This window comes from Pelodiscus sinensis, chromosome 8 (genome assembly GCF_049634645.1).
Source record: "Pelodiscus sinensis isolate JC-2024 chromosome 8, ASM4963464v1, whole genome shotgun sequence".
NCBI lineage: Eukaryota > Metazoa > Chordata > Testudines > Trionychidae > Pelodiscus > Pelodiscus sinensis.
Genome location: NC_134718.1, coordinates 32,058,065 through 32,080,437, shown reverse-complemented (window position 1 = coordinate 32,080,437; position 22,373 = coordinate 32,058,065). Strand labels below are relative to the sequence as shown.

At 48.1% G+C, this 22,373-nt stretch overlaps 1 protein-coding gene across 6 annotated transcripts in view; it reads right to left on the bottom strand.

Moving 5' to 3' along the window:
* Positions 1–22,373, bottom strand: part of LRRC20 (leucine rich repeat containing 20) — a 260,366-nt gene that overhangs the window by 236,322 nt on the left and 1,671 nt on the right. For 2 of the 6 annotated variants that reach the window (XM_006122780.4, XM_075934981.1), the window contains exon 1: positions 2,711–2,858. The exons of the other annotated variants lie outside the window; for them this stretch is intronic. The gene's annotated coding sequence lies outside the window, so the exon portion shown is untranslated. Of the gene's footprint in view, positions 1–2,710; positions 2,859–22,373 lie in introns of those variants that run through there. 6 annotated transcript variants of the gene reach the window in all.

Here is a 22,373-nt window from a genome sequence, read left to right as displayed (position 1 = left end):
TGCCTCCTTTGGATGCTTTTGGTAACTCTACTAATGAGTATGCCTAAGCCCTTCTGGACAGTCACCAGGAGTAGTCCTATATTTAGTTGATTGAGTGGTAAAATTAAAATACTGTACTGGTGTGTTGTGGGCACCCACTGACCCTGAGGGGGAGGCGCCCCTCCCCGAGTCTTGGTGGATAACACCTGACGACAGGAAGCCAGGAGGCGGGGTCAGAGCTATAAAAGGCCTATCAGAGAGGCCCGTGTGAGCCAGAAACCTCCCCTGTGCACCCAAAGGAAGAGCTAGACCCAGGAGAGGTGGAGGACTGGCCTGGGCCACCAGGGCCCCTACTGGATGGCGACCTAGAGGGACTGCTTGACTGGTCAGGGGTTCCAGAACTACGAAGCCCAGAAGACCTGCACCAGGCTCAGGTACCACCCAAGGGAGAGAAGGGAAGAAGCCCAGGGTCACCGACCACCATTTGGCTGCACCAGAACCTGGGCAGTGCATTTCCGAGCAGGTACCCCCTGACCCAGCTGCTACTAGGGCTCTGGGCTGGGATGCAGTGAAGTGGGTGGGCCTGTGTTCCCCTGCTACTCCACCCTTGGGTAGCAATCACCCCCCCTCCCCCTTGGCTGTTACTGCACAGCAGCCTGAACCTGCAGAACTGGTGCCCAAACAAGGGGCCCCAGCTGGATGTGCACACCAAGACTTTTGAACTGGTTATTTCCTTGCTGCCCTGTCCTGAGCAAGGGCCTAGCTTTTGGAACTCTTTGGGTGTGCTTAAACTACACCCCTCTGTCGGCAGAGGGATGTAAATTAGACACACTGAAGTTGCAAATGAAGCTGGGATTTAAACATGCCGCACTTCATTTGCATAATGGTGGCCACCGCTTTTTTTTTTTTTAAACTGGGCTTTTCGGAAGAAAAAAAAAACAAAAATGCAGTTTAGACAGGGCATTTTCAACAGAAATGCCCTGTTTTGAAAGATCCTGTATTCGGAGGATCTTCATTATGCAAATGAAGCACAGGATATTTAAATCCCGGCTTCATTTGCACTTTTGATGTGTCTAGTTTACATCCCTCTGCCAACAGAGGGGTGTAGTTTAGGCACACCCAAAGAGTTCCAAAAGCCAAGCCCTTCCTCAGGGCGTGTCAGCAAAACAAGTGTGCTGCCCTGCCCTGAACTGAGGCTTGGGGCACTGGATTCTGTGTGCTGCCCCGCCCTGAACCGAGGTCTGGGGCTCTGAACTGTCTGCCACCTGCCCCAAGCCGGGACTGGACCCTGGACTGTTTATTGATTGGCCACCAGCCCTGAAGAGCTAAAGGACCTAGCTAGTTCCCCAGAGAGACTAAGCAGGAGGTAGAGGGGCTATTTGAAGACACCCACTGACCCCGAGGGGGAGGCACCCTTCCCCAAGCCCTACAGGCTTACACAATGGCAGAAACCCAAGACTTCAGAACCAAGCTATCCATGCAAATGTGACACTATTGGGCTGCAATATTGCCTAAACAAATAGGGTTGCCAGGTGTCTGGTTTTGAACCAGACACTCAAGTATTTGAGCTTTCTGTTCAGGAAACAAATTGAGAAAATATAACTGAGAAAATATAAATGTCCGGTATTTTCTAAAGATGTAATATAGATTGTGATATAATGTCAAGTGTGCAGGGCCGGCCCGAGCCCTTTTGGCGCCCTGGGCCCGGGAACGCGCTCCCCCCCCCCCCCCCCCCCGGGCGCACAATGCATGCACAGGCCGGCCACAGCCGCTGGCGCGCAGCCCGGGGTCTGACCCCAGGGCGCACGGCGTATGCGCTGCCCGGCTTGGCTAGCGCTGCTGGCACACACACTGGGCCGTGCAGGGCTCCGTGGCCATGGGGGGGGGGGGGGGGGGAGGAGAAGGGTGCTGCGGGAGCCAGGCGCACGGCTCCTGATGGCAGCTGTAAGGGACACTGCACGCCCCTTACAGTTGCCATCAGGCGCCCCCCCCATGAGTTGGCGCCCTGGGCAGCTGCCTGGCTCGCCCATGCCTCCGTCCCGCCCTGCAAGTGTGTATGGTATTTTTGTTGAAACCATCTGGCAACCCTATAAACAAACCCTAGTGATATTACAACCAAATGTTGTCAGAGTCTGCACTGATCCAACACTTAAGTTTTCCTCAAATAAAAAAAACCTAAGGACGATTAACAGTATTTCTGCATAGATGCTAGAATTACTTTCCATGCCACCTATCTCTGATGAGGCAGGGGATATCCCTAATGCCATGGCCTGGTGCCATTTCGCCCTCCCCACCCTTCCACGTTCCAATTCCAACAGCAAGATCTATAGCATAAGAAGTTGTTCGTTTCCACATCTCCCACTTTGAGGCTCGGGAAGCCAGGACCTCCCCCGCTGTTGTCCTCAGCGCCCTTGCATTTGAACAGAGCGCTCCAGCTACACGCAGCAGGAAGCAGGGTGCGAGCAGGACAGTAGCTTCCTTTTGCTTTCAGCTGCGGGGCTCTCCCTGCTTCCTGGAGCCGGAGGCTGCAGCCCCTCCAGCCAGCAGGCCAGGCGAGCTCCGGGGAGACCATTCCGAGTGGCTGATCTGCACGGAGCACTGCGAACTCGCTCGGGCTGCGCGTGCATTTTGCACCCCCATCCCCCCGCCATCGGGGAGCTCGGCGATATCCCAGCCCCATGGCGCGAGAGGGGCCAGAGGCAGCGGTGAGAAGAGGGAAGCCAGCTCTTACCCCCGCTGCGTCTCAGCCCGAGCTCCCAGCTCCGTCTGTCCGCTCGCCCCCAACCATTATGAAGAACAGCAACAGCTGCCTCCAGGCCACACGGCGAGCGGCGGGGGAGGGGAGAGAATCCAGCCACGAGGACCGGACAGAGCAGCAACAGGAAAGAGCCAGGGCCAATAAAGGCAGGAGCTCAAGGGTGCAGTGTGTTCCTTATTGACAGTTCCCAGGTCAAGACGCCTTAGGAACTGCATTCATGTAAAGTTGCTTTCTAAAGAAATTTCACCAAGATCAATAAGATTGATCCTGATGCAATTGGGTTCAGCAAATTCGGTATGAAGGATTATTAGAATAAGGGACTGGGTTTAACTGACTGACTATGCAGCAAAAATATATCTCCGGTCACACACACCCTCCCTGAGTCACCCCTCCCCTCCTTCCCCGTGAAATCATTAGCCTGGTTTGAGACCGAATACTGCACTACCTGACCTGAACCTTTAGCTGCCTCTGTGTATTATGCTGGCACAGGGCACACCCCCACCTCACTGATAAGGCTCCTGGAACATTGGGAGCAAGGATCAGAGGATTCCCTACTCACTAGCTACTTCAGAATAGCCTAAAGGTCACAGACTAGCCTAATGGTCACATGTCTCTTGAAGTGACCAGAGAAGTATTTGTTAAAAATAGTCAAAGCCCAATTCAGATGGCTCATGGTGAGAGGGAGATTTTCTGGTGAGAGGTAATTGGCATAAGATGAATTAGGCTCAGGAGGAGATGTGGCGATGGCATGAGATAGCGCTCCTGGTGCTCAGACAGAGTGAGCTTCTGTTTTCCTTGCAGCAGAATCAGTCAGTCAGGGAAGCAGCTCCAGGCACTAGGTTGGATGGGAAGTTCTGAGGGGGCATAAATGGTGTGAAAGGATCCATCTTAAGCAGGAAGCGCTGAGGCAGTAAAAGTGGGTACATGAGCTGAGGTTGGGGGCAATGACAGAGAAGGTTGAGGCAGTGAGGGAAGGAGACAGGAGACTTGCAAGGAATAAGAGATCCTCCGGAAAAGGGCTTTATTCCGGAGGATCGCGCCAGTCTAGACACTCTTTTCCGGCTTTTCCCCAAGCCGGAAAAAAAGCGGCGGCCATGTTTATTTAAATCCCGCAGGGGATATTTAAATCCCCTGCGGATTTCCCTATTCCAAAGTTCAAAATTAGCATGCCTCTTCCGGAGAAGGGGCCAGTGTAGACGTAGCCAGGGTGTATTGGTCTCATTTGGTCATTAAGCCAACCTCCCTTGTACAGTTCCATAGACTAGTCTTGTGCCCTTATGCACAGGACTTCCCAATAGTACAGCAATGGGTCACTAAATGTGAGATACTAAACGAACACTACAGACAGGCAGAACTATGGATTGCTCAGAGTGATACTGACAAGACATTGTTACATGCATCATGACCTCACAAACAGAGCACGAGAGACCTGGCTTTTATTCTCAGCTTTGCCACTGAGTTGCTGGGTGATACTGCTGTATCTGAACTAAGTATTATTATTAGCTAGATTTCAGAGTTCTGTCCTACATCATCACTGACTCACTGTATGTAGCTCCTTGGTCAATAATTCACCCTCTCCAGTTCTCATTTAATCTGTGAAATAAAGATAACGATAGTCTATTCAACCTTTATAGCTCACGGGGGAAGGGAGAGGGGATAGGAGTCTTAATTCCCTGAATTGTAGAACCCACTCAGAGATCTCCACATGAAAGGTACTACAGGAGGGCAAACTCAGGCCCTTCATTCTGCATAGTTTCAATTTGTGTATGTCATGGCGCTCACCTGCCTCCCATGCACCTCACCTCACGACATTGGGTTCACAATACTACAGGCAGCTAATCATTTTTGTTGATCTTGTGTGGAACTACTCCAATTTATCCACATCTTTCCTTAAAAGTGGCACCCAGAAATGGACACAATTCTCCAGTTGAGACCTAATCAGTGCAGAAGAATTATTTCTCATGTCTTGCTTACAACACTCCTGTTAATGGATCCAAACCTGATGTTTGCTTTTTTTGCAACATTATCACACTGTTGACTAATTTGTGCTTGTGGTCCACTGTGACCCCTACATCCTTTTATGAAATACTCCGTTCTAGCCATTTCCCTTCTTATATGTGTAAAGAAGATTGTTTCTTCCTAAATGAAATCCTTGCATTTGTCCTTGTTGAATTTCATCCTATTTACCTTAGACCATTTCTCAGGTTTGTCTCAATCTTTTGAATTATAATCCTATCCACCAAAGCACTTGCAACCTCTTCCAGAACAAAAGGAAAAACTACGTAGCACTTTAAAGACTAACAAGATGGTTTAATAGGTGATGAGCTTTCGTGGGCCAGACCCACTTCCTCAGATTGTATTCTGAAAGAGACATTGGCATGACCATATATACACAGGAATATAATAAAAAAGTGAACACATTATTAAACTGACAAATCAGATTTACAACAGCAGGTGGGGTAAGGTAGAGGGAGGGAGGGAGGGAATAGCTGTTTATAAGTCAATGAATAGCTAATCAGGGGTGATAAGTGGGGAAGCTGTCTTTATAATGTGTAAGGTAATTAGCATCTTTGTTAAGGCCCATTCGTAAAGTGTCAAATTTAAGCATGAATGAAAGTTCTGAAGTTTCTCTCTGTAATCTAGTGTTAAGTTTCTTTGAAGTAAGATGCATGTAGTAATGCTCATGCTACACCCCCTCCCTTTGCATACTTATTGGTCTCTGAGGGTATGTCTACACTACCCCCCTAGTTCGAACTAGGGGGGGTAATGTAGTCATACGGAGTTGCAAATGAAGCCCGGGATTTGAATTTCCCGGGCTTCATTTGCATAAAGCCGGCTGGCGCCATTTTTAAATGCCGGCTAGGTCAGACCCCATGCCGCGCGGCTACACGTGGCACAGACTAGCTAGTTCGGATTAGGCTTCCTATCCGAACTAGCTGTACGCCTCGTGGAAACCTAGCTAGTCCGTGCCGCGTGTAGCCGCGCGGCATGGGGTCTGACCTAGCCGGCATTTAAAAATGGCGCCGGCTGGCTTTATGCAAATGAAGCCCGGGAAATTCAAATCCCGGGCTTCATTTGCAACTCCGTATGACTACATTACCCCCCCTAGTTTGAACTAGGGGGGTAGTGTAGACATACCCTGAGTTATCACGTAAGTGTGGGAGTACTTTAGAGAGTTAGTCAAATTTTTTTCAACAATCTTGAAATGTTCACTAATATCAGTTGTGAACAACTTTTTTTCTTTGGAAAAATCTAAAAAAAAAGTCTGGGAGAGGGAAGCAGGAATCCTTATTGGAACAGTTTAAGTATTTTATTATTTAAGAGAAAATTATCCTTGATCATCAAATCTCATTCTTCAGATAAGGCCTACTGATGGGGGGAGCCACAACAGGGGCAGTTACCCCAGGGTCTGACAATTCAAAAGGGCCCAGGGCTCCCAGCCACTGCCACCACTGCTACTGGTGGCAGCCAGAATACTGGGCCCTTTAAATCACCATCAAAGCACAACTTTGGGGGGAGGATAGCTCAGTGGTTGGAGCACTGGCCTGCTAAACCCAGGGTTGCAGAGGCCATTTAGGGATTTGGGGCAAAAATTTGTCAGGGATGGTACTTGGTCCTGCTGTGAGGGCAGGGGACAGGACTCAATGACCTTTCAAGGTCCCTTCCAGTTCTAGGAGATAGGCAATCTCCATTATATTCACTTTCAGAGTTGGGAAGGCAGGCCACTGCTGTGGTCCAGTGGCACTTTGGGTTGGCTGCCCATGGCCCTGCTCCTTCTGGAGGTGCAGAGCTGACCTCCCCACCCCTTGCCTTGGGGCCTGCAGAAACTGTCAGCCCCCTTACTTTAGATCTAAACCCCCTTATGACAATCAGGGAGGAATTTTCCTTCCATAGCTAGGTATATGGGGCAGCATTTTTCTGCCCTATATAGCATCACATACTGTCTACTCCTAGGTTGGGAACCACTGCTATTTTATACCGCAGATCGGCAAACCCATTCACAAACTTTTGGTGGACCAGTAATATTTTATTTGCATCAGTCAGCTTTAGCTCCAGCAGTCGCTAAGTGGCGGGTGGCTGCCGCAGCTGAAGCCAGATGGTTGTGGCAGCTCTGGGGGCCCTCCAGTGCCAACCCTAACCTCTAGAGCACTCCATTCCCCTCCAGCTCCAATCACTGACCGAGTCTCCCCTGCACTCAACCCCTCCGGGCCAACCTCCTGCCCTCAGAACCCCCACGTGCCAGCCCCCATCTCAAATGCCTCAGTGCCAGCCCCCTACCCCCTAGAACCTCCCCACCAGACCCCCCCTCAAGTGCCAGCCTCCTGTTTTCAGAGTCCCCCAGCGCCAACTCCCTACCCTGGACACTCCAGTGCACTCTGGTGTCAGCCCCCCAACCCTTAGCCCCCGCTCCCCCCCAGCACTAGCCCTGCCCCCGGTGCCTGCCCCACCCATCCTCACCTAGCCCTGTGCTGCCTCCCAGCCAGCAGCTGAGCGCTGCTATCCAGGTTGTGGCTGCTCAAAGGCTGCTGTGCCAGGATCCACATGGCCCTCCCGCCATGCAGCGAACTGCTCTTCCGCATCCAGGAGGAGACCCCAACCCCTGCCCGCTGAGAGGCAGGGCAGGAAATGCCTTTCCTAGCCACCGAAGTGGGATGGGAGGTGCTGGTCAGTGTACCCTTGCCCTGGTCCCCAGAGCCACTGCCTGTCCACAGACCAGCGGCTAGGAATCGCTGTCCTAAGAGGAAAGATGCTGAAACAGACTGGACTACTAGTCTGACCTGGTATAGGAAATATCATGTTCCTAAAACACAAAAACAATGGATTTTAAACAAAACAACCCTCCCAGCAAAGTCTTCATTAAAAATTAACCTCAAGGGAACTGAAGGAAATGGAAGCAAGAAATAAGACAGCCCTTTCCTGCCTAGTTGTTGTTTCTCTTTGGTCAAACAGCTTGTGTTGGGCCTAATTGTTGGAGGACACAGAAGATAGAATGCATCACCAAAACAGCTTCCTGCCCTGGATTTGTAGGCCAGCATGTAAACATGCGTACAGAACCCCACTTTGGCATTTGGAGTGCAGATTCCTATGTGTCCTCCGACAGCTCACTAAGCATGTTTGCAGTGTTGCTTTAAAGTTACAGGATTGCAATTAAGAAGTTTTTATTACTGTCAAAAGATTTCCTCAAAAGAAAATGTTTATCTTGAGAATTTGAGATTCCTTGGAATTGATTTCATATCAAATACACCTGATCAGCAAACACCCAAAGTTTCTTATACATTTAGGGATAAAAGCCAAGGTTACATCCTGTAGTCACTCAGCTGCAGTGAGGGGCTTTGCAAATTCAAAGAAATACCTGAACAAAAATTAATCCCCAGCAAGGGCATTGGGTGGCAAGCACACATTGGGTATGTCTAGACTACATGACTCCGTCAGCTCCGTCATGAAATGAGGTTTACTGGAGCAGTCGACAAAGGCTTCCCTTGTCGATCCCGGCGCGTCCAGACTGCCCCGCTGTGCCGCCAAACAGCTGATCTGCACAGCGTGGCGGCCATTTTGATCTAAATGAAGCAGCGATTATTTAAATGGCTGCTTCATTTTCCTATGTCTAGTAAACTCATCTACATGGCTCCATCGACGGAGCCATGTAATCTAGACATACCCACTGGAAAAAAAGAATTAGGAGGTAGGTAAGTGATGTGATCATCAATAAAGCCTTTGCAGGACACAGTAAAATGCTATCATGAGCTCTGTATATGACATTGCTGTTTAGCAGTAGGACAGACCAAAAACAGTCACTTGTGGGTAACTGTTACAGTCTGTATCCCTATGTTCACCCCTTTTTCAAGGCTATGATAAATAGTGTATAAAGAATGCCTTGTGAGGTATCATCTGAAAACTCAAGATTTGCTGATCATTTTGTCCGGGTAAAATACGAGTGGCAACCCTGTACATAAAGTTATAAGATTCTGCTGTATAATAATACTGAGGCAATGCAGACTTGGAATAAAAGCCAGTTCCTCAGAGACAAAATAAACTGACATATCAGCCAGCTTTCAACAAAATCAGCTGGACTTTCACCTGGTTCAGCAGCCATTCTTGGTCAGGAAAAATGGTGACACAGAGAAATGAACATCTTGGTAAAGAAAACAGCTAGAAGTTCCCATCCCCACAGACTTTCTTGCCTCTTGCACCCCCAGCTGGAGATGATTTTCAAAGAAGATGAAAAAGTACACACAATGGGGATGTAAATAGATGCCCCCATGGGCACTGACTCCATGGGTGCTCAGGCACTGGAGCACGCACAGGGAAAAAAAAATGCATGCATGCTCAGCACCCACCAACCATGGCTGATTGGCAGCTCCAGGGTGCAAAGAGGTGGAGTAAGGTTAGGAAGAGCCATCCTGGGCCCCATGGGACTCAGGAAAGCCTAGGAGACTACCGGAGGCCCAGGTACCAGACGCCGGGGCCAGGTCTACCTCTGTACTCACCAGCAGCAGTGGGAGCTATAGGAATCGGAGCAACCCAGCCCCACCGTGCTCTGCTTCACCGTCTCCAAGCTGGATCAATGGGAATTTGAGATAAGAGGACTGAACTTGTCATTTCCAAGTAACTGCATGAATTTTCTGATTTTCACTAAGTACAACTGGTTCCTCAAATTTCATTACACCAACAGCCTGTAGGTACATCTACACAGTAGGGCTTAACTCAAAATAAGCTATGTCAATTGTGTAGCTTATTTTGAAATTGGGAGTGTTTACACAGCACTTATTTCGAAATAGAGCACTCTTCCTCAGACTTCCCTTGCTTTTCATGCAATGAGGGTTACAAGAGTCAGAGTAAGAAGTCTTCCAGCTTGACAGTATTTCAATATTATTTCAAAGTAACTGCCTGCTGTGTAGACGCAGACTAAGTTATTTTGAAATAACTAGTGTTATTTCAAAATAATGTTGCTGTGTAGACTTACCCGGTGAGATACTCTTTGGCTGGAATGAGAGATTTCAATGGCAACTGTTCCATCTCTCACGCAGTGAAGAAACTTTAGGTGTAATGGACATGGTTGCAGGTTCATCAATTAGACATCCCTTCAATGGTGGTTACTAGTTACAGGATTGTTAAATTGCTGAGTTGGCTAGCATCAGCATTCCATGCCTTTATGCTAGCAACTATGAACACCTAGAGGCTGGGCTTTGGCTGGTTTTTTAGCACTTAAGGCCAGATACCTATTGTTTTGGATGCAGTAAGAGGAGCAGCTCCTCCAGCAGGAACCACAGGTTCAGCAGTGGTGGAAGAAAGAGGACAAGGAAAATGAGGATGAGACCAAGCAACTGCTACTAAAGGAGCAGTTTCTAGAGCAGCACTATTTCATGGTGCAGCACTATTTCTGGCTTGGGAAACCAGTGTCTTGTGGTGAGAGAGATTGTTCTGCACAGCTGCAGTGACCAGAAGGGCCTAATAATCAACAAGCCAATTCTAGGTCATTAATTTCCCATTCCACATCCTCTGATTTTACCAAAGGTTATTTCAACATATTCCTTGAATCATATCAATTAGTGAGGTTAAAATGTGTTTAACCATGTAACCGCTAACATTTTCAGCCATTAAATGGTTACATGCAGGAAGGTGCGGAGGCAGCCCTCACCTGACTCCCCATGATGCTGCCTCTGATACTGATGCAGCAGCATAGGGGGCAGCAGCTCCCCAGGATCCATCGTGTTGGAGGAACCAACAACTGTGAAGGTTAACCAATGAGTTCAAGCTCATTGGTTAATTGTATACACAGCTGCATTTTCCTAATATCAGCCATGACTTACTTTGTACTATTTTAGTCTGTCTGGTTCTCTCAACTATTTGTAACATTCATTACAGAAAGCAACTTAATCTACTTTCCATCCATATTTCTTGCTACAATTCATTGTAACTTCTTCTGAACATTCATATACCTTTTACAATTGGTATCATAACTAGGGTAAATATTCAGGACTAATGTGGTCCTTGAGTGCACAAGCAGGGAATGCTGAATAGGAATAAAGAGGCTATTTTACCTCTATATTTAGCACTGCGACTGCTGTGACCATTGCTGTAGTACTGTGTCCAGGTCTGGTCCCAACAATTTGAGAGGGATACCAATAATTTAGAGGGGATTTGGAGAAGAGCAAAAAAATAAATTAATGGATTAGAAAACATGCCTTATATTTTAAAAAACTCAATTTATTTTGCTTTATCAAGAAAGGGTTAGGAGGTGACTTCGTGACAGTCTACAAGTACACACAGGGGAACAAATATTTGATAATGGGCTCTTCAGTCCAGCAGAGAAAAGTATATTACTCTCTACTGGCTGAATATTAATATTGGACAAATTCAGATTGGAAATAGTATGTCTATTTTTAACAGTGAAGGTAACTGACTCATGGACAATTTACCAGGGTCATGGTGGATTCTTCATCACTGGTGATTTTTAAATCAAGCTATCAGCAGTGGAGAATGTGGGTGCACACAGTATTCTGCTGATACAAGGGGTGGAGCAAGGACCCAATGAACTGTGCCACAGGGAGAGTTTGAGACTATCAAGGCACAACATGAGGAAGTCTACTTTGCAGAGGGCTCATGTACTCTCCCAGTATAGCCACTGGAGCAGAAGTCCTCACTGCAAGAAGGACTGCAGACATTACTTAGGCAGTTACTGAGGGCCAAGCAGCAACAGTGCAAGGCCCAGGGAAACCTATGGGCCTATATGACCCAGGTAGCAGATTGCAGCTAGTTGTACTCTGACTGCTATGAGAGGGGAACAGGGGAAGCTGCTGGTTTAGTGAAAGAAGGCAGGACACCAGGGGCAAGTGCCCACTAGCAGAACAGAAGGTGTGGGAGATCAGTCACCTGGGGCTGGAGGCTGGGGCTAGGACCCAAGATCCCTTACTCCTGAGGGCACAAAGGACATTTTAGGAGAGTGTACCCATACCAGGAGAGGACATAAGCTCCACCGCTATCTCCCAGCTAGGTTGCTCAGCTTCATGCTGGCTGCAGGAACACACATGCCTGCCACTGCAATGAGGGTAGAGAGGCCTGACACCTGCTGCCACCCAGTACCAGGCCCCCGTGGTAATCCCCCAGGCTGCCCCGAGTCTCCCGGGCTACCATAAATGTGGGGACCATCCTATCCATAGGACAGTTGAGGCAGCTGCTGCAGAGCTTCCCAAACCGCAGAGCCCGGGGTGGCCACCCCAAATTAATCTATAGACAGGACAGCTCCAATTCTAGAACGTAGGAACAGTCATACTGGGTCAGACCAATGGTCCAGGTAGCTCAATATCCTGTCTGATGGGCCAGTTAACCAGATGCTTCAGAGAAATGAACACACCAAGAAGATTTCAAGTGATCCACCGAGTCATTGAGTTCCAACTTTCAGCCTCGACTTCCTGGAATCAGCCCCTGATCAGTTTCAGCAGCAACTGACTTGGACACCTGGGGCAGAGCAGCTGGAGTGCTGCCGGGTTGGTCCAGTAGCGCCGAGGTGCGGCACTACCGGACCAACCCGGCAGCACTCCAGCTGCTCTTCTGCAGGCGTCCCCAATTCAGCCGCTGCTGAAACTGACCAGCAGTGGCTGAATCAGGGACGCCTGGGGCAGAGCTGAACTATCGGAAGGGGGGCTATGAGGGATCTGGGGTGGCATCCCCCCCACAGCCCTCCCTTCCAATAGTCCGGCATATCTGATAATCCGGCACCCCCTGGGTCCTAAAGGTGCCGGATTATCGGAGGTTTACTGTAGTAACTGTTTAAGTCTTAACCTGACTCCTCTTGTTGCTGTAACAGAATAGAACACAATCAAAGAACCATAGCCGGTTTGGCTATCTTGCCGCGGCCAGGGGTAAACGCAATAAAAGCTGAGCGTTGAGTCATGCTGTCTCCACAGGGCGGACTCTTGGGGCGCCCGTCAGCCTCCCTGGCAGCCCGCTGCAAAGGGACTCTATCCTAGCAGTTAAAAACTTGGGTGTGATAGGGCTCACAGACCTCTCATTACCCCAGCCACCGGCTAGCAGGTGGCTAACAGGTCTCCACTTCCCTTCCTTTGTTTCTCCCTCTGGGAAGAGACTTGTTATCTGCTCAAGCTGGGACTAAATGTCTGGGCCAATACACATGTGGGTGAGTCGGTGGGAGTCACACATCACAGCGCAGGGGAACCCCGGGTTACAGAACAGACAGCACCCCCACTACATCACAGAGGTGCACAGGTTGTCCACCCATTGTGCGAAAAATGACTTCCTTATGTTTGTTTAAAATCTGCCACCTATTAATTTAATCGAGTGATCCCTAGTCCTTATGTGAAGGGGTAAATAACACTTGTGCATTTTTCCATATAATTTATCATATTCCCCTTTAATATGACCTTTATCATATTCTCCTTTAATCATCTCTTTTCTAAGCTGAACAATCCTAGTCCTTTTAATTTTGCCTTATACGGAAGCTGCTCCATCACCCTAATAACTTTAATTGTCCTTCTCTGCACCTTTTCCTGTGTGAATATATCTTATTTGAGATGAGGCAACCAGAACTGCATGATTCAAGGTGCAGGTGTATTACAGCTTTATATACATTACCCTATTATAATGTAAATAATAAATATCTGTTAATCCCTTTTTTAATGGTTCCTAACATTCTGTTAGCTTACTGCTGCTGCACATTGAAAACATGTTCAGGGAACCATGCAGGAGGATTCCAAGATGACTTTCTTGCGTGATAAGAGCTAATTTAAATTCCATCATCTAGCTCAGGGGCAGGCAAGATATGGCCCACATGCTACATCTGACCTGCCAAACCGCCAGATCTGGACCATGGGTTGCCCTGGCGGGACCGTCAGACACGGAATAGCCAGCCACTTCAGAGCAGGTGGCTGCTCCCTGTAGCTCCCTGCACCGGAGATGGGGGTGGGAGAGGACGGTTGGAAATGGGCCAATGAAGACAACACCATCATTGGGGTTTAGAGGTCTTGCTTGCTCAATATTGTTAGATTTAGCTAATTTGACACAGCTAGAGAGAAAACCCTTTAACTAGGTTCAACAGTTACTCTTTGTATTTAACCAGTGAAAGAGAGATTAGGATATACAACAGGTCTTACATGGCATTTTTTATATATACTCCTTATATAAGCTAAATGTGCAACTGCATGATAACTAGACTTTCATACTTTCCAATTTATTGGAGCACATTCTGATAGATACCACTTTCTAAGTAGGGTTCAGAAGTTTCTAATCACAGCGTATTTGGGAAAGTATGGATTAAGGATGTTAAATATTGGTTAATTTACTAGTTGAGTAGTCGATGGAATTTCCGCTAGTCTGCTAGTCGATAGGCACTTGTATATTTCAAAGGAGGAATGCGGACTTCCGTATGCAGCATGAAGTGAGCAGAAGTCCTGCTGACTCCGGGCTGCAGGCAGCATGCCAGCTTTGAAATGTTCAAGAGTCCCTAGCGGGGGCTCTTACATTTCTAAGTGGAAGCGCCCTCATGGAGCCCAAGGTCAGCGAGGGACAGGGGACTCAGAGTTCCCCACTGACCCCAGGCTCCATGCTGCACTGCTGCTTTGAAATACCACGGCAGTCCTTAAAATCCTTAGTATGGATTTCACAACTAGGCTGTAGGTCTGCCCTGTAACTGAGATGCACATGTCGCTATCTAGTAGATAAGAGACTGCCATATAAATGGGAGATGAGAGAATAGAAGAAATTCAGATGTGCCAGTCCAGTGCAAAGACAGATGGAAAGAAAGCCGTATATTGATGGCTCACAGATCTGACTACACAGGGTTACTATGGGAGATGTGGCATTCAAACATCTCTTCAGAAATACTTGGGGATCTCAGTGATTGCACTCCTTGCCCACAGCCCCCTTTTCCCAAGCAATGTCAGCTGTGGGGGATGTCCAGGGAGCCTGGCAGGGGGTGGCAGCAGGGATTAGGACCCCTGAACTCACCACAAAGGCAGGAGCCAGAGCGACCCAGCAAAGAGAGATGTAAAGAAGTAGTGGACTACCTGATAATCCTATGCCTATTGGGTAGTCAAATCGACTACTTGCATTCCCTCCCCCAGCTGCCTCTGTATCAAGTGGGGGGAGGAGCAGAAGCCTGTGCTGGTTGCAAGGGGGGGGGAGGGGAAAGAGAGCTGGCTTAAAAGCTGGTTTCCCCACAGCACCATCTTCACAGTGCCACCCATCCCTCCGCTGCCTCTATCAGAGGTGGGAGGGCAGGGGCTGCTTTGCAACAGTAGTTCCTATGAATGAGAGATACCAAATCCGCACTGGGACCCCCGCACACAGGGGCTGCTGCCTGCCAGGCAGGCAACTGGACTCAATTCCAGCTGGCAGGACAAAACCCCGCTGTGTCTTTGCAATTTAACACACAGGAGGAGCCAGGAGGCAGGCTACCCAGTTCCTACTGCCTTTTAAATTGCAGAACTGCAGCAGTGCTGCCTATTAACTAATCAAGTAGTTGATGAAAATTCTATCGACTACTCAATTAGTTAATACCCGCATTTTAACATCCCTACCAGCAACCCGCTCTGCTCCGCACCACTGCCTGCTGAGCTCTACTCCACTTCTCTGCAGCAACGGGAAGCGGAGCATCCTGGTGCAGGGATGCCTTGTCTCCCACCACAGCAAGCAGAGCAGGCTACCAGGTCACTCAGGTGCTTGCTGCTGTGATGACTGCAGGGGGGCCTAAGATTTGCTGATGCCCCACACCAGGCTCCCCAAGTAATCCTCTGTCTGCCTTGGCCTATTCAGAGATGGGTGAGGTGACTGGCGCAGGGCCCCACAAAGCACAAGGTCTGAGGTGCCCACCCCGAACCACCCTATGGACAGGACAACTCTGTTCACAGGTGCTTAAGCTCTCCTGCACCCACACAAAAGGTTTGCCAGGACAAGTGCTAGAGTAAACAGTGTTTCCCTACTTGTGGCCAAACAGCCAGCATTTACGCTGCCCAACTTTTAGCGGCACATTTGTGTCACTTAGAGATGTGTAACGTAGCCAAAGCCTTAGTGCTATTGCTTCTAGTTGCTTGCTGACTCATAGATCCTTGCTGTAGTTTACAGCGATTTTTATTTTGGTTATCTTTGCATTCATAGGGACTAGAAGTGTTTTTCTTTTGTTATTACAGGTACACTACACACTTGGCATGTTGACATGCCACATATGCTGCAGAGCCCCCAGCATTGGGTGTAAATAACAGTGTTGATGGTGAAGTACTGCTGATGAATAAGTCACTGCTAAGTCCTGTGCTTGTGTACCTTACACTGCTCTACATGCTGAAGTAGCACCTCCCCAATTTACACTGCTATTTTTAGCAGCGCAGCATCCCGCAGCCAGAGCCTTTCCCAGACACTGGGAAAGGCTCCAGCTGCAAGGAGCTGCTGGAACCATTTCCTTCTGCTCCCCCCCTGCTGAATCCTTTCACTGTAGCACATCTCTACATATACCTTGTACAGCGCCACCATCCAGTGGTGTGCAGTACAGACCTACCTACTCTGGAGAAAAAGATGCAGCCACCAGAGAAAAGTATCAATTCATTCATCACCCCAAACCAAGCCAATCTAATCTCTGATCACCATAGCACTTCATAGTCACTGCCACCCTTGTGCTCTCAAGATAGTTGGTCTTGCTGCTAATGGTTGGTATTCTGGAGTTATGTTGCAGTCGCCATTTGGGGCCAACTGACCAAGAACACGGGGTGCATACAGAATTCAGGGATCCCCAGGTATCTACATTCAGGTTTGCAAGATAGCTGCTGCAAACCTGTGTCACTCTGGACTTCATAATTACTGTACTATGAAATATGTATGCCTAAGATGTAAGGAGTTATGTACATATACTGAAAGTTATGTTAACGTCTGAGATTTGGAGCTGCTCACCAAAAGGTTAGAATCAAATAAGAGGGATTTTTTCCATCTGTCTACATGTAAACTAAATCTGCATACTTCACAATGAACACTTACTTACAGTCTGAACTTAGCACTAATTGAAAAATCTCCAGGGCAGGAGTGGGCAATAATCTTTGATGGGAGGCCATGCCAAAAATTTGTTAAGTGGCTGCTGTCTGTATTCTTCTGTGATATTAATGGAGGAGGTGCAGGGTTTGGGATGGAGGTTGGGTGCAGCAGAGAGCTTGGGGTAATTGGGGTTCAGGAGGAGGTGTGGGGTCTGGAAAGGGGTAAGGGTGCAGGAGAAGATTCTGACCTGGAGGAGGGATGTAAGAGGAGGTGCAGAGTCTGGGAGGGGTGTGACACTCGGGCCAGAGGTGCAGGAGGCAGTGCATGGGTTTGGGCTGTGACCTAGGACAGGAGCTGGGAGAGGGGGAGAGCAGAGGAGTGTGGGGTGCCAGGTGCAGGCTCTGGCTGGGGAGATGCTTAACCTAGGCATCTCCTGGCCAGCAGCCCAGCAGGAGCCTCAGGAAGTCTCCCTGCCTGCCATGCCCCATAAGCCACTCAAAGTGGCCTGCTGGGGGGTCTGTGCACATCTCAGTGCTCCACATGCCTCTGGGGAGGGCCCTCCGCAGGCTGGCTGAGCTGCAAGCATGGCCCAGGCATCTCCCATTGGCCAGACACCAGTCAATGGGACCTGCAAGATTGATTTAGTGCATCTGCACAGCCACTGGTGAATTGAACACCGCATCAAATAATCACATAGTGAAGACAAGCCTTAAGTGTAGGTACAGAGACAGCCTGAATCTTTCTTTACCTAGGAAGTAAGCAAACAAAAGGTTTGCTTCATGAAAGGAAGATCACAGCCAAACCTAGCTGCAGTACAATGGAAGTATTTTGGATAAACTTTTGCTGTGTGACTTGACAATGTCTTGTTATTTAAGTTTAGGCTCTACTACGAGCATTTTTTATATTTAACCTTTATTTCTATTACTTCTGCTTACTGTCACTTGATGTCTCTATAAATAAGTCTCGGTGTGTACTAACCAGTGCTGTGTTCTGTGGTGTAACTAGTAAGCTGTAAAGTACTGTTTCCTAGGGCACAGAAGATGCAAAGTGTTGTGACTTTCCTGGGAAGAATCAGGTGCTAGATATTTCAGGGAGATGCTCAGAGGACTCAGGAGTCCGTTAGAGCATGCCTCTCGTTAATCTGTAAGGGGTGGGGAGAGCATCACAGCTTGGAAAGCAGTATTTGTGTTTCCAGAGGCCGGTGGTATTGGGGAACTGATATACAGTAGGCCTCATGCTCAGGCTAGGTCTATACTAAAGCCAGAATGTCAGCTTAAGGTATGCAACTCCAGCTACATAAGTAATGTTGCTGCAGTCCATATACCTTAAACTGAGATTGGTGCCATCATCACAGTGGGAGATAAGACAAGTGCTCCTATCAGCTTCCTTTACTCCTTGTGATCAGGGGTGCCCTCAGCATTCAATTTAGTGGGCCTGAGGAAAGGTGGTAATGAGGTGCCTCACAACCCTGGATACCCCAGGAAGTATCACAAGAGTCCCATGCAGGAAACCCACATGTATCTGCCAATTTCTGTGTTTGGCTAGGAGAATGGGAAAACCAAAGGCAGAAGATCTAGCTGATACATAAAATACACTTGGGAACACAGATATAGATAAGTATTCAAGCTACTGGACTATGAGGTCTTTTCCCTCCTTTTTTAAAAACTGATTTTCCTCATGAAAATTCAGCATAGGCAGTGATGATGCAAGTTTCTAAACCTTGCTCCATAGTTGTTTTAATCATAATCTGCATCTCTGCCGCCTTGTCTACACAATGAAATCATTGTTTCTAAACGCTGTCGGCAGTAGCCATGCTAGCGGAATGAAAGCTGAACAGAGTACTACAACAAATTGTGGTCACTGACCTGCCAACTAGCAACACAACTGGCTGCATCTAGACTGGCAAGTTTTTCCACAAAAGCAGCTGCTTTTGCGGAAAAACTTGCCAGCTGGCTACACTGGCCACTTGAATTTGCGCAAGAACACTGACGATCTAATGCATGATAGTCAGTGTTCTTGCGCAAATACAATGACTCTCCCGTTTGGGAAAAATCCCTCTTGCGCAAATGCTTTTGTGCAAGAGGGCCAATGTAGACAACTGAGAACCGTTTTGCACAAAAAAGCCCAGATGGAGAAAATGGCAATCGGGGCTTTCTTGCGCAAAACGGCGTCTAGATTGGCACGGACACTTTTCCGCAAAAAGTGCTTTTGCCCAAAAGCGTCCGTGCCAATCTAGACGCTCTTTTCCGCAAATGCTTTTAACAGAAAAACTTTTCTGTTAAAGGCATTTGTGGAAAATCATGCCAGTCTAGACGTAGCCAACTGTGTTTAGCTCTCATTCAGGTACTGTGAGTGTTGACAACTGTGTTCAGACATGGCAAAGTGAAAGCAGTTCAGTCTCCAATCCATGCATAGGGAATCATCAGCTTCTCTCCTAACATTACTGATAAGGGTTCTAATAAGGCACAGCTATTTATTCATCATGTGGACACCTGTCCACTAGGAAATAGATTGAGAACACCTGCTCATTTCACACAGGTCAAATTGCCATCACTAATTACTTTTATCATTAAAAATGTGGGTTACACATCAACCAGTGGGCAGGAGATGAAAGGCTTAACTTCTTAGCTCCTGAGGCATCCAACACCAGATCTGTTAGTCTGACAAATTTAATATAGATTGCTATCAAAGTACACTGCATACTTAGTAGTATTTGCAATTAGCTTGTCCTTAGATATTTTACTAAACAAATCATATGAGTATAGTGATAATAAAACTGCCCCAGTTACCCAGATACAGTTGATAAAAGTAACAGCACAACAGCAAAATATTGTAAGAAAAGCAATTTCATGGTACTTTGTGCTAGTGCAATTTTGTAACCCAATCAACCCATTCTGTGGATGACTATGTAGAAAGGGGCAGAGGCAATAATTAACATGAAAGGTCCCCCCCAAAAAATGGAAGTGTCAGAGAGAACAAAGCAGGGATAAAAACAGCCAAATCAGATTTTAAAAGACAATATTAACCATGTACAGTAAAACTCCAATGGTCCGGCATCTGATGGTCCGGCACCATCAGGAACCTGAAAGTGCTGCGGGCAGCCGGACCATTGGAGCTGCTCTGCCCCTAGCTTCCCTGATTCAGCCGCTGCTAAAACTGACCAGCGGCTGAATCGGGAAAGCCGGGGGCAGAACAGCTGGAGCGCTGCCCCTCAGGGCTGTGGGACCAACCCGGCAGCACCCCAGCTGTCCCCGATTCAGCCGCTGCTGAAACTGACCAGCGGCTGACTCCAGGAAGCCTGGGGCAGAGCAGCTCTGCCTCGGGCTTCCTGGAGTCAGCCGCTGATCAGTATCAGCAGCGGCTGACTTGGGGACACCCGGGGCAGAGCAACTGGGGTGCTGCCGGGTTGGTCCAGTAGTGCCAAGGAGCGGCACTGCCGGACCAACCCGACAGCACCCCAGCTGCTCTGCCCCAGGCATTCCCAAAAGCAGCTGGGGTGCTGCCGGGTTGGTCTCGCCGCACAAAGGGTTGGCGCTACCAGACCAACCTGGCAGCACTCCAGATGCTCTGCTGCAGGCTTCCCCAATTCAGCCGCTGCTGAAACTGACCAGCAGCAGCTGAATCAGGGAAGCCTGGGGCAGAACCGGACTATCGGAAGGGGGGGGCTATGAGGGGTCTGGGGCGGCATCCCCCCCACCCCACCCTAGACCCCTCATAGCCCCCCTTCCGATAGTCCAGCATATCTGATAATCCGGCACCCCCTGGGTCCTAAAAGGTGCCGAATTATCGGAAGTTTACTGTGTTTTGATAGGCACTTCATACTAAAAATCTAAATAATAGTATAGAGTGTTATGTTTAAATCATGTGAGAATTAACTAATGTAACCAGGATGACCACCACCAAAATTAAATTAGGAGTTACGTATTTTCTTTAAAGACAAATGCCAATCCTTTCTTATTTACCCCGTTACCAAAAAGTAGGCAGAGTGACATTGCTATACATGGTACCTATCAGATGTTTTTGGCCTTGTTTTTGTATCCCTTGTACTCCCCCATTCACCCACTGTTTCTCACTCACTCCTTGCATCATGTCTGAAATTTCAGAGGGGTAGCTGTGTTAGTCTGTAACTGAAAAAAACTTAAAACAGAAAAAGTCCTGTAGCATCTTAGAGACTAACATAAAATGTAGATGGTATCATGAGCTTTCATGGGCACAACTCACTTCTTCAGATGAACAGCGTTAAGAGGTCCAGGGTACAAATAAATAGCAGAGAAAGAGAGGGGGAATGGGGAGGGAAGAGAAGAGGAAAAATATTATCAGCTAGAGTGTACATGCTAAATGAGGCTAATAGAGTGGGCTCTAAGTATTCTAAGTACGTGGTGCTTAACTTTTTACGTCATATGGCTGTGGAATGCAGCGGCCCATCAAAGGTCTTTGTTCAGACTTTGGTTCAAAGTGTCATACTTGTAAATGAAACCAAGATCTGCAGCTTCTCGCTCCAGCTGGTTTTTTAAATTGCTTTGTAATATAGTCATTTTTAGATCCACTAGTGAATGCCCAGGCAAACTGAAATGTTCCTCAACAGGTTTGTGTGTGTTACCATTTCAAATATCTGATGTGTGTCCATTAATCCTTTGTCTTAGAGACTGTCCAGTTTGGCCAATATACATGGCAGAGGGGTATTGCTGGCATTTCATGGCATAGATCACATTGGTGGATGTACAGTTATAGGAGCATCTGATGTGGTGGCCTATGCGGTTAGGTCCTGTGATGATGTCATTTGTATAGATGTGTGGACAGAGTTGGCACCGGAATCGATTGCTGGAGTAGGTTTCTGAATGAGTATGATGGCAGTGTGCCATGGGGTTGCTGGAAAGAATTTGTTTGAGGTTAGGAGGTTGTTTGTAGGCGAGGATTGGCCTCTCCCCCAACACTTGTGAGAGTGAAGGATCATTTTGCAGGAAAGGTTGTAGATCAGTGGTCCCCAACCTTTTGGGGCTGCCGGGCACGCGCATGCGCCAGGGCACAAGAATGGCTCAGGCCGGCCCTGGTCACTAGGCAGGCGCACATAAATGCCCCGGTGGGCACCATGGCACCCGCAGGCACCGTGTTGGGGACTACTGTTCTAGATTGTTGTTGATGCACTGGAGAGGGTTAAGTTGAGGGCTGTAGGTGATGGCCAGTGATGTTCTGTTTTCTTTGTTGGGCCTATCTTGAAGACTCTGATGCCTGGGTACTCGTCTGGCTCTCTGTCCACACATCTATACAAGCAACATCATCACAGGAGCTAACCACATAAGCCACAGCATCAGAGGCTCATATAACTGCACTTCCACCAATGTGATCTATGCAGCAGGGTACTTAAGTATTCTAAGAGATCACCCTGATAGCCTCATTTAGCAGGGACACACTCATTGACAATATTTTCCCTCTTCCTCTTTCCCTCCCCATCCCCTCGCTCTCTCTGCAATTTGTACCCTGGACTGCTTAACTCCATTTATCTGAAGAAATGGGTAGTGCTCATGAGACCAGCTACATGCTTTGTTAGTCTCTAACGGTACGTCTAGACTACAGGGTTTTGTCGACAGAAGTTTTGTCGACAGATACTGTCGACAAAGAGTGTCTAGACTACATTCAGATCTGTCGACAAAGCAAGCTGCTT